The sequence below is a fragment of the Berghia stephanieae genome, chromosome 2, assembly GCF_034508935.2.
Source record: "Berghia stephanieae isolate SIO BIC M18660-M18661 chromosome 2, UCSD_Bste_1.3, whole genome shotgun sequence".
In the NCBI taxonomy this organism is placed as follows: Eukaryota; Metazoa; Mollusca; class Gastropoda; order Nudibranchia; family Aeolidiidae; genus Berghia; species Berghia stephanieae.
Window position 1 is genome coordinate 22003568 of NC_088361.1, and position 12500 is coordinate 22016067.

The 12500-nt window shown below is 37.3% G+C and overlaps 1 protein-coding gene across 2 annotated transcripts in view; it reads right to left on the minus strand.

The window, feature by feature from the left end:
• LOC144964498 (semaphorin-1A-like) overlaps window positions 1–12500 on the minus strand; it is a 156186-nt gene that overhangs the window by 50638 nt on the left and 93048 nt on the right. The window lies entirely within an intron of this gene.

Below are 12500 nucleotides of genomic sequence, written 5' to 3' on the forward strand. Positions count from 1 at the left end.
CATAAGGTATATCATTATTATTTAAAACTAAAATTCTACGGATGCTTTCACCAATCAATCTAGCGAGACCTAGGTAAATTGTTTTGACTTGTAAAATGGGACAAGCTCGAAAATCGTTCTTGACATTCCAGGATGACACGGGGAAATCAGTACAGTGGTTAACTAAAATAACCAGTGGGAAGATAGCCTACTTCACGGATGGTCACCCGGCCACTGTCCGACGGACGTCAAGCGGAAAGAACTGGGAGAATTGGAGAAGAGACACATGAGGCGAGTTTTGGAAATCAGCGATACGTGTCTGATTATCTATCTGCTTGCATATCTTGTCATGCTGTCAGTCATTCTCTCCTATTTCTTTCCTTTCCCACCATTTACCCATCCATCCGTCCGATATCTATCCGTCCATCCATCCATCCGGTATCTGTCCGTCCATCCATCCATCCGATATTCATCCATCCATCCATCCATCAGTCTATCTATCCATCCACCCATCCGTTCATCCATCCGGCCATCAGTCTATCCATCCATCCCATCAGTCTATCCATCCATCCATCCATCCGATATCCATCGGTCCATCAATTCTTCCATCCACCAGCCCATCCATTCATCCATCTTCTTACTTATCCTACGACCTGTCAATTCATTCATTCTCATTTTAATCCTTATTAACGATCACAATATAATTAGACCTGGTGAGTAAACACGGGACGAAGTATCATCACAAAAATGTGCATCAGAAGACTGGAAAGTTGGCAACCATTTCAAACATTACAATTATAACAATTATGTTCTGGCTTGCCAACTGTGTATTCTTTGTTATCGTGCGTAATGGCAGAGACTTTGTAATCAAATTTAGAATTCTACATTGAAATAGAAAGATATATATATATTATATATATATATATATATATATATATATATATATATATATATATATATATATATATATATATATATATATATATATAAGGAGAATAAGATAAACAAAATGCCAAAATCACAAAGTTCAGTAAGTGCGAGTTGTTAACTCTGATCTACTGAGAGATAACCCATATTGTATTGTACAACACGTATGGTGTTCTATAACAATGGGACCCCCTAGATAATGGGACCCCTCAGTACAGAATCAACACAATTCAGTCATACGAGTACTTTACTATCAAAATTAAAGTACATTTTACTTTTCCCGGAGTTTCCCAAAAATCAAATCTGAAATAAAAAGTGCAGTTGTGGCGACACGACATGAAGCGTAAAGTTGAGTAACTCTGATGAACTGGGAGATAACCCATACGTCAATGCATAGCGTAATTACTTGATACTGTACAATGAAATACCACCACCTTTCTATGGTACCAGTACAATAAAATCATTTGCCTAATTCTTTACTTAAAAATTTCAATACCTCCTACACAAATTACATTTTCTGTAAACCAATTTCGGATCAAATGTTTAACTCTCTCCTTACCAGCCATTTTCAGGATATTCACCAAAACGCCACACCCAACTAACACAAAAATATATTATTTATCACTCAAATACAATAGCAGTAAGTCCTTGCGATACATACTTTCTTTAGCAAAACATACTTTACAACACACTGTTCATTTTCTTTAACTTTTATGATGTACAAAAGAAATTTGAATACGAAAAATGTTGGTTGTATCGTAACGAATGTGACGATTTTCCTATAGTTGGTATGGAGAGGGTCAAAGTAGACCACACAAAGGTCAGTTTTGTAAGAATCAGTTGGTTTCTGACACTAACTAATTCTATGTAAAAATCTCAATTCTTCCAACACAAATTTTCTGTAAGCTAAATTCTGATCAAATGTTTAAAGTCGACCAAAAAGATCAGTTTTGTTCGAATTGGTGGGTGGAGGTATCTTTTGATTGGCTTTGAGGTAATAAGTAAATTATGTTCAATTGTGAGTGAAAATGGCAGAGGAAGACCCAAAAAAAAAATCATAATATCAAATATGGTCAAAGCCGACGTGCATTACTTATTTGCAGGTCTGATAACTCAATTCATTTTGGGTTCATAATTGTAATGGAAATCTCAAAAAATGACGCAATATATTGTCCATTACAACAATGTTAAACTAGGCCCATAAGTGAGTTCGGATGTCAGACCTGCATATATGTACACTTCGGTCAAAGCACTTTATCGTGCACCGATTGTCTTTGAGTGGATAGTATTGCTACATTAATATAATAGTTTAAGTAAAATATTTTTTGAAAAAAGTATATTAAAAAAAAATAACGGTATAGATAATATGTCAAATACGTGCCTAACTAGCGTTACAAAATGTATATAAATTACATATCCACTCGTGTGTTCTTGTATAATATCCCTAGGCATAATGGAAGGGGGGGGGGGGCAGCCATAAATCTCTTCCAGCAATCAGTCAATCAGCAAACCTGTTCAGTCATAGTACCTACGTACTACAGAATAAGTTGTTCGAGTATCAAGGAGTACCTACTACTATATAGTACTACAGTCATGCCTCGTTAATCCACACCTTTCTATCCCGCAGACCTCAATATTAATGCCGATGAAATTTAAAATAACAGACCTAGACTTCTAGATTCACGAGTTGAGTAAATGTCGAACTCTGGAAAGAAAACACGTATTTAAAAATTTGGCCAGAAAACTAATCCTTCAAATATCGATCGATTTAAATAATCCTCATCTTGGCAAAAACTCTTAAACCTGGGACCTCACGAGGTCTTCCTTCAGTTTCCAGCTTTGATAGTTTTTGAACCGATCTCTTCCATTTCTCTATCTATTGCTCTCTCTTTCTCTCCCTCTCTCTTTCAGTCAATCTCTCTTACTCCTCCATCTGTCATCCATTCCTCCCTTCCCGCATCCCTCACTCGTTCAGGGAAAATGGTTATTTGGTGATCGGAATATGCTCAGAATCGAAGAAAGAAAGTAAGAATTTAAAAAGAGAGAGAGAGAGAGAGAAAGAGAGAGAGAGAGAGAGAGAGAGAGAGAGAGAGAGAGAGAGAGAGAGAGAGAGGGAGAGGTGTTTGTATTAAGGTACTGTGACTGTATGTTTATAGAACCATCGAGGTTTCAATGACAGTCTTATGGTATGACACGGTGGAGGTGCTGTGACGTATAGACTATTATAGACTTATACCCATGAACATGGACAAAACAACTTTCCCATTTCGTCCAGGAAATGTTTACTTCATAATATATGGACAGCTTCAGACGACGTCAAACTTATTAACCAGTTAGCGAATTGCCGTACTATGGAAAAACTCGTTAAAAATTTGGCCAGAAAACTCGTCCTTCAAATATCGATCGATGTAAATACCCTCATCTTGGCAAAAACTCTCAAACCTGGGATCTCGCGAGGCATTCCATCAGGCCCAGGATTGAGAGTTTTTTTTTTTTTTGCCAAGATGAGAGTGATTTAAATTGATGGACATTTAGAGGGACGAGTTTTATGGCCAAATATTGAAATACATATTTTTCCGAAGTACGGTAATTAATTGGGTAAAATTTCTTAAACCCTAGACTTTCAAAGAAGCCTGGTTCAGCTTTAGAACCTTTTGACAAATTTGGAGACATCTTAATTCATCCACAGTTTTGGTGTAAACGTTTCCTGACAAGAATGAGAAAAGTGTCTTTTGGCAGATGATACAAAATGGTGTGACTACGAATCTGGCCACTCGCCAAAGCAACCACCAGATCACCTTATGGTTTTTACGGATTCAAACAAATCTCACCCTGGGACTTTTACGCTCCAGAACCCTAATCTCCACTCCAAAACAAATAGTACCTTCTATACGTCCACAGAAAAACGGTAGGGAAGAGACTAAGGGTTGAGTTGTGTTTTGTGCGGCGGGGATATGGGTTGAGGAGTGAGGGGGGGGGGGGGGGGGGGTGAAATACTTGATAAAATTCCAGTATGTATCGTCTTCCCGTGATATAATGAAGACTACTGTCACTTGACTTCTTTCTTATGCATGACTTCATGATTCCAATGAAATTCCAGTTTAAAGAAAACCAGGCGAAGGCGTAACGTTGAACAGAAATAATCGTCATCTCGTCAACTGTGAGAATTGATTAATTGTACTGACAATAAAACGTGCTAAAAGAACGGCTTGAAGTGTGGTTACATTGAAAACGTATTCACACAATCTTAAATAGATTTATTTTTAAAAAAATGGAAAACGAATAAAGCCAGAGTTATAACTCCTCCCCCGCAATCCTATTGACAACTTTCGCTCTCTCTCTCTCTCTCTCTGTCTCTCTCTCTGTCTCTCTCTCTCTGTCTGTCTCTCTCGCTGTCTCTCTCTCTGTCTCTCTCTCTCTCTCTCTCTATCTCTCTCTCTCTCTCTCTCTCTCTCTCTCTCTCTCTCTCTCTCCGACATTATCAAAGGTGTAAGAAGAGGAACAAGGGTTTTAAACAATAAAACAAAAAAACAAAAAACAAAAAAAAAAAAACAAACAAAAAATGCAAAAACAAACAAACAAAATATAAAACAAAAAAAAAACAAAAAAAAAAAAAACCCCAAAACCCCCCTACAAAACAACAACAAGACCTACAAAAATAAAATAAATAAAATAAAAAATAAAACCGAATCCTCTTTGATGTGAAATACAAAAGTCGATCTCACGGAGCAGATGTTTCCCCAAAATAATATTATACTGACAATCGCAGTTTGAAAACTTTGGTCTTACTAAAACAATACACTGGTGAAAATCGTGCTACTTCAAATGATAACAGTAATTTGGCTCTAATTTAGTTTACCCTGTCCCAGTAACTGCCGAACTCTGCATAGACGAGAAACGTATTTAAAAATTAGGTCAGAAAACTCGTCCTTCAAATATCGATGAATTTACACAATCCTCGTCTTGGCAAAAATTCTCAAACCTGGGACCTCGAGAGGTGACCCGAGGTCATGTCGATAAGTTGCACAGACCTCCAAGATTCAGAAGTCTCAAGTAAAAGACACTTTGACAAGTTGAAGATCATCTCCGCAAATCCAGTATCAACTGCTTTTTCTCAAGACGAGGGTTAGTTTAACCGATCGATATTTGAAGGACGAGTTTTCTGGCCTAAACTTTTTCAATGTGTTTTTTTTTTTTTCAGAGAACGCGGCAGTGCTGAGCTGAGGTAATCCATTTCCCCCCCCCCCCCCCCCCCCCCCCCCCCCTCTGTTTAATCAGAAAATGTGTTTTGTGTCCTGATATAAATCTACAGCAGGATTTCAAACTAGATTTTCTAGATTCCTCGGCAAAGTCAAATCATATTAAGAAATTAAGGAGCAGGCACCGGTGCAAGATAAAGATCTGAACAAAATGGGGGATCGAACCTCAGACCTTCTGATTACCTGTCAGACGTGCTACAATTACACCACAGAGGCTCCCGACTACGTAGGCGCTGCGTTAGACTGCATTCTGGAGTCAGCGCCTCTGCCGGGATTCAAACGTGCAGCCTGTCCATTCAAGGGCGAGTGGGGTTTGACAATAATTCCAGCCATGAACGTTAAGTCTGTCGCCGTGTCACAGATTACAACTAGGTGACAACAACAACTCTGGCAGGCCTACTAAGCCACATTAACCAGTTAACTGGCGTACTCTGGAACAACTCATATTTAAACATTTGGCCAGAAAACACGTCCTTCAAATTACGATCTTTTAAAATGACCCCCATCTTGGCAAAAACTATCAAACCTAGGACTTGGTGAAATCTTCCTTCACTCTCGGGGTTGAGAGTTTTTGCCAAGATGAGGGTAATTTAAATCGATGGATATTTGAAGGACGAGTTTTCTGGCCAAATTTTAAATTAAGTGGGTTTTTTTTCTCCATAGTACGCCATTAAACTGGTTAATCTATGGAGAGATCCAATCTATGGCACCAAAAGGTCGTTAGGATATACTACTAGGACTAGGACTACTACTAACTACTACTACAACGTATTGTGTATTATCCACAATACAAAACCACGGCCTGGGAAACGCTATGAGGATTAGCGGTTTTATATATGACACGAATGGAAGTGTGTGTGTGTGTCTGTGTGTGTGTGTGTGTGTGTGTGTGGGGGGGGGGGGGGGGGGGGGGAAGAAAGAGGAGGTGTGCAGGAGTTTGATTGGTGGGAAAGAACTTGACTGATATACAAACGGATCTAGGTTTGAATTCGCGAATAGTCTGAAATGTTTTCAAGATACTTTACAAACCCATTAGTGATTAATAAATAAGCTGGATCTAAGCTTGATCTCGAAGAAAGTACTTGATTGGTACTTGAGTTATACCACAAGGGTTATATCTAGAGCTTGGCTGCAAGCGTTTTCTTCGTAAAGATGCATGTTTCATGCTACAGAAATTGGGATTGTCGCAAAAGTATATCTTTGGCACCAATAGAGGACTTGGGATGGAATATTATGTGCGCCTAGCGCTGTGTCTTCACTGGACGCTTTATAAATAATGACTTATTATTATTATTATTATTATTATTATTATTATTATTATTATTATTATTATTATTATTATTATTGTTGTTGTTGTTGTTATTATTATCATTATTATTGTTATTATTATTATCAACATCATCATCATCAAACACTCAGCGACATCTATATAATATATATATATTATAAGATGTCCTAACATACACTACACAGGCATTATCAGCGACATAACACCAGCGTTATGCCAAACGTGGCAAGGATTAGTTATGTTATACATTATGTATTACCAGAGCCGATAGAGTTACTTCTGTCATACAACAAAATAGAAGAGATCTGTGGCGATTGAATCGACTAGTAAACCTTTTGTGCTCCAACTCTGAGCGGCTATTTACTATTTACTAATAAATACCCTGTTACAATCGAAAGGTTTATCGTTACATAACTATAATTACATACTATTGGTTTTTGGTTTGGTTGGGTGTCTCTCTCTCTCTCTCTCTCTCTCTCTCTCACACACACACACACACACACACACTCTCTCTCTCTCTCTCTCTGTCTCTCATTCTTTCTATATATATATATATATATATATATATATATATATATATATATATATATATATATATATATATATATATATTTCTTTCTCTCCTTTCTCTGCATCCCCCCCTCTGTCTCTCTCTCTCTCTCTCTCTCTCTCTCTCTCTCTCTCTCTCTCGCTCTCTCTCTCTTTGTCTAAAAAACAATAATAAAGAGCTGAGTGGAGTCGATTTCGTTCCATCTATATATGAGTTGCTAAAAACTAAAAACTAAAAGTCAATCCCTTATGACTAAATCTAACATTATAATGAGAGAAGCTACACTCCTTTCCTGGAAGCTGTGTGATATTGTAGTACATCGTTCTGGATATTGACATGAGCGTATCAAGGATTTGTAGATAAGAGCTTCTGATTACTGATAGTGGCCTTATCTTTACATTGTAATTAAGTGATAACGTTACAACGTTAACAATAACAACAACAATGATGATGATGATGATGATGATAATAAGTTAAACATCCCAAGGATACTTTTGAAATGACCTTATAAACCAGTCGCAGCTGTTTTTATTACCTAGGAACGTAGAAAACAGAAACTCAAATAACCCCTTGCTCACTTTCTCCATAAATAACAATTTCAAATTGAATGTAAGCTTCAAATTAATATACGCAAACAAATAAAATGGACGTTTCGGGTTTCCCCTTCATCAAGAAAATAGGATGAATGAACTACTTACAGACGAATGAGATAAAGTGGTAGTGGAGTTGTTAAGATGAATCAAAATTTTCGGAGTAGTTGGCATGTTGATATGCATAACTAATGGGGAAATATATATATATATATATATATATATATATATATATATATATATATATATATATATATATATATATATATATATATATAAATAAATAAATAAATATAAGAAGGAAAACTCATCAGTTGACTTTCTAGTTACCTTTCCTCCGACTCGCCCCCCCCCCCCCCACTCCCCCCCCCATCCCCCTCTCCCCTCTGCCCCCCCCCCCCCCCCCCCCCTCTTTCTATCTCCCCCCACCTCCCTCTTTCTATCATATTTTTCTCTCCGTAATAGAATAGTCAACAACGCAAAACCTCATTGAAGCCCAAAATCTGCATATCATTAAGAGAGTTTTTATAGCATGTTCTAAGTCATTTCACAACGAACACTTGTACAATATACATATTTATCTTTTAAAAATTGATACCATCATGTCCAACAATGACAGGGGGGCCACCCACACGACACAAACCCGCCATAACCTAAGACCATCATCATCACTAGTAAGTAGTAGGGAGAGATCATTATTATACCAACCAATAAAACAGAGAAAAAGAGAGAAGAAGAAGAAGGAGAAGAAAGAAAAAGAAATGTAAATTTCATTTTCCACTTGAACTGAGTCTCCATTGGAAGAGAATTGAAATATGATAATGCTATTCATGACGTGGGAATAAAGGCCCAGGAGGGGGGAGGGAGGGAGGAACCAAACTTATTTCAAACTGAAGGGAAGAAGCTTTGAATGTATGGTTGTAGGAAAGGCAAAACGTCAAGTCAAGGCCGTTGACAAGAAACAAAGTCGTATCGCTTACAAAAGATGTAATATGATAATATTAATGATAATAAGGTAAATTTGACTTTTCTCTCTCTCTCTCTCTCTCTCTCTCTCTCTCTCTCTCTCTCTCTCTCTCTCTCTCTCTCTCCTATCTCCTCTATTTACAATCATAAACGTAAACGTGATATTTTATGGAAATGTGACTTTATACTTCTTCTGTCTCTTCTTTTTACAATCATAAAAGTAAACGTGATATCTTATGATGGAATATTTCCAAGGACGAGCTGCTTAAAACAAACTACAAACTATAGTAAAAAATATACAGTGCCGGCTCTAAACGTACATAATTCACACTTTTGTAGACCTGTTTTCTATTACGAAAAAGTCGTAGAATAACGAAATTTTGGCTACAAATTCACAATTTCATTGACTATTATTTCTAAGCCATTAAAACTCATTGAAAATGGAAGTTGATGCCCAACTACATAATAGTAAGGATTTTGAAGCGTTAATTAATATTTGTGACGGTAAATTGTTGATTTTTATAATTAGACGTCTGACTATAAAAGCGACTACAATTTTTATCTCCTAAAAATGACGATCTTTTAAATTTTCGAATAGGCAGTTCTCCTTTTGTATAACACTAACACAGACAACGAACAACACAGATAACACATGTGTTTATAAACTGTGTTATTCTTCGGTAAGATAGTTTTAAAATTTAACCCCCCCCCCCCCCCAAAAAAAAAAAAAAAAACAACAACAACAACAAAAAAAAAAAACAAAGAAAGAAATATAGGATTGAACTTGTGTCATTTAAATGACGATTTGTTGACGCCTTCTTTTGAACCAGTATAACACTAACACAGACAACTAACAACACAGATAACACATTTCATATAATTACATCTTTGTTTACAAACTTATTCTAGGGTAAGATAGTTTTAAAAAAAAAAAAATAAAGAAAGAAAGGATTGAACTCGTGTCATTTAAATGAATATTTGTTGACGCCTTCTTTTGAAGCAGAGGACCCCTTCTGTCTTATTCTGGGCCACACTTATTTCATCTTCACACCCGTCGTCCCCTTGAGAGATGCATTGAAGTCTGTACTTCAGAGACTCATACAACAAAGCAGAAGCGCAACTGAAGAGATTTCTCTCAGAAGTTCTTGTACTTATTTGTTGTTTTTATTCCTCAAGTAACGACTGGGCGGGCGTCGAATCGTTAAGTACAAGTAGAGATGCCAACTTGAAATTTATTTTTTTTTTTTTTAAATCGTAGTTTTCGTGGGTGATATCATAGTAGACATTATAACTACTGTTAAAATTACCGATTTGTGTTTAAATACATTAAATTAATATCTACATTGAGCTCGTTTATACTAGCTCTAGTAACGAATCTTTGTTTTCAAGGAGTTAATTGAAATAATGGTTCATTAGGACCCGAAAATGCGAAATTCTTTTCTACGAAATTTCCGTATTAGTTGGCAGGTCTGTACAAAGTTTGAAGCGTGAATAAAAAAGAAAAAGAAAAAGAAAAGAAAAAAATCGAAAGAAGAAATACTTTTCGACCATACTATCTTTGTGGTTTAGATCGAAACAGTTCATTGTACATTATTCAATTAACAACTGTAAACCGTCAAATATGCCAATTTCTTCAAATTGCTGAAGGAAATCTTAATTAAACGATTTACTTATAGAAGGAACGAAATCGACGTCACTCAGCTCTTTGAAATTGTTTTTAGACAGCCAATATTGTAAAAAGTTCTCACTAAATTATACCAATCGGACTACAAACGTTCATGGGTACGCACAGTTACACAAAGGCTTAAACATCATGGATTCAAAGGGATGGGTGGGGGGACGGGGGGGGGGGGGGGGGGGGGAGGAGACTTCAAAGTTAATCAAAAATCGACCTAAAAGAAAAACAACAAAATTATATTATTATTATAATAATATTGCTTAAAAACGAATTCTATGCTGAAAGTGGAAGAAGTTATGGTCCACAGATTAGAGAATCTGTGGTATGGTCTGGGTGAAATTCCATAAACCCTCAACACTTTGGTTGACTGGCCATGAGTACGGCCGGAAATACGTACAAGTGACATCACTATTTCTGTGACTCACTGCGACAATGGAATATTCATATTATATAAATTCTTACTTTATTACATCGTAGAATACTTGTTTATTGGCCTGTGAATCAGCCAGAAACATCAAAAAGATGTCGATGGGTAGGTAGGTAGGTAGCTTCATAGTGTTCAAAGCTTTCCTATTATTGCTGTGTGTACAGGATATGGGCCCTAAGTTTGGGACGTGCCGTCAACAATGTAGGCGCTAAGCCCTGGAGATCTAGCCACTATCTCGAGTAGACTGAAGTAAGAATAGGAACAAGGGAACGGTGGTAAGACGGATAGGTAGGGGGAGATAACGGGCTGTGTGTGGATTACGACATTTACATGTGGATTGCTGGGACATTGGGAGAGGTAGATGAAAGATGTGGATGAGGAAGTGGTGAGGAGGAGGAGGAGGTTGAGGATGATGATGATGAGAAAGAAGAAGAGACGAAAATGAGAAATATAGAGAGATGGGGGGGGGGGGGGAATAGGGGAAGAGAAAGTAGAGAAAGAGAGAGGGAGGGTGAGAGAGAGAGAGAGAGAGAGAGAGAGAGAGAGAGAGAGAGAGAGAGAGAGAGAGAGAGAGAGGCGGAGAGGGGTGGAGAAAAAGGATGATGACGATGATGATGGATGCTAATCATAATAATAATGATGACGAGGACGATGACTGCGATCCAACACATCTTTCAGATAGCCGAGCCACACGTTGCGTAATGAAGTAGTTTGAATTATAATGTAACGAGATGGCCCGACAAGAATGAGACATTCATACGACGAAGAAGATTAAACAATAGTTATAATAATAAATTGAAAAACACATTGTGTAGATGTATGAAAGATACATAGATGAAATTAACCAGTTACATGTCGTGCTCTAGAAAGACACGTATTTAAAAATTTGGCCAGAAAACTCGTCCTTCAACTATCGATCGATTTAAATGACCCTCATCTAGGCAAAAACTCTCAAACTTGGGACCTGGGCGAGCGTTCAGGTTTGAGAGTTTTTGCCAAGATGAGGGTAATTTAAATCGATCGATATTTGAAGGACGAGTTTTCTGGCCAAATTTTAAAATACGTGGCTTTTCCAGACTACCGCAGTTAACGGGTTAAAGACAAGCGGGGACAAAAGTAAACATGCGGGCAGGTTAGATTGGGAAACGCATTGTGTGGAATTGCGTGGTTGGTAAACAATGATTATTATGTAATAGGGTGTGTGCCGTAAGACAGTGGGAGAGAAGAAGTGTGGAAAAGGGAGGGGATACGATTCAGATGTTTGGGATTGTATTTATCTAAATCAGCATCAACACTACCGTGGAAATCACCACCTCCACCACCACATGCACCTCCACTACCACCATCACCAACACAGGGACCGTCATCATCATCATCATCATCATCATCATCACACTTATTATCACCATCTCATCATCATTGTCGTCGAGGTCGTCTTCATCATCATCAGCATCATCACAATTATTATCACCACCTCATCATCATCATCATCATCATTATCATCATCATCACCGTCGTCATCATCACCATCATCATCATCATCATCATCATCATCATCATCATCATCATCATCATCGTCGTCGTCGTCGCCGTCCCTCAAACCTGGGATCATTTTTCAAGAAGTCCCAGGTTTTAGAGTTTTTTCAACAAAATGTGGGTCATTTTAATTGATGGATATGATTTGAAGGACGAGTTTTCTGGCCAAAATTCTAAATACGTGTTTTATTTTGGTGTTTAAAAAAAAAAAAAAGAATACAGCAGAGTAATATAAAACACAATATTTTCTGGCCAAATTGAAATCAAAATAAATAAACAAATAAATACATTTGTCTGAAT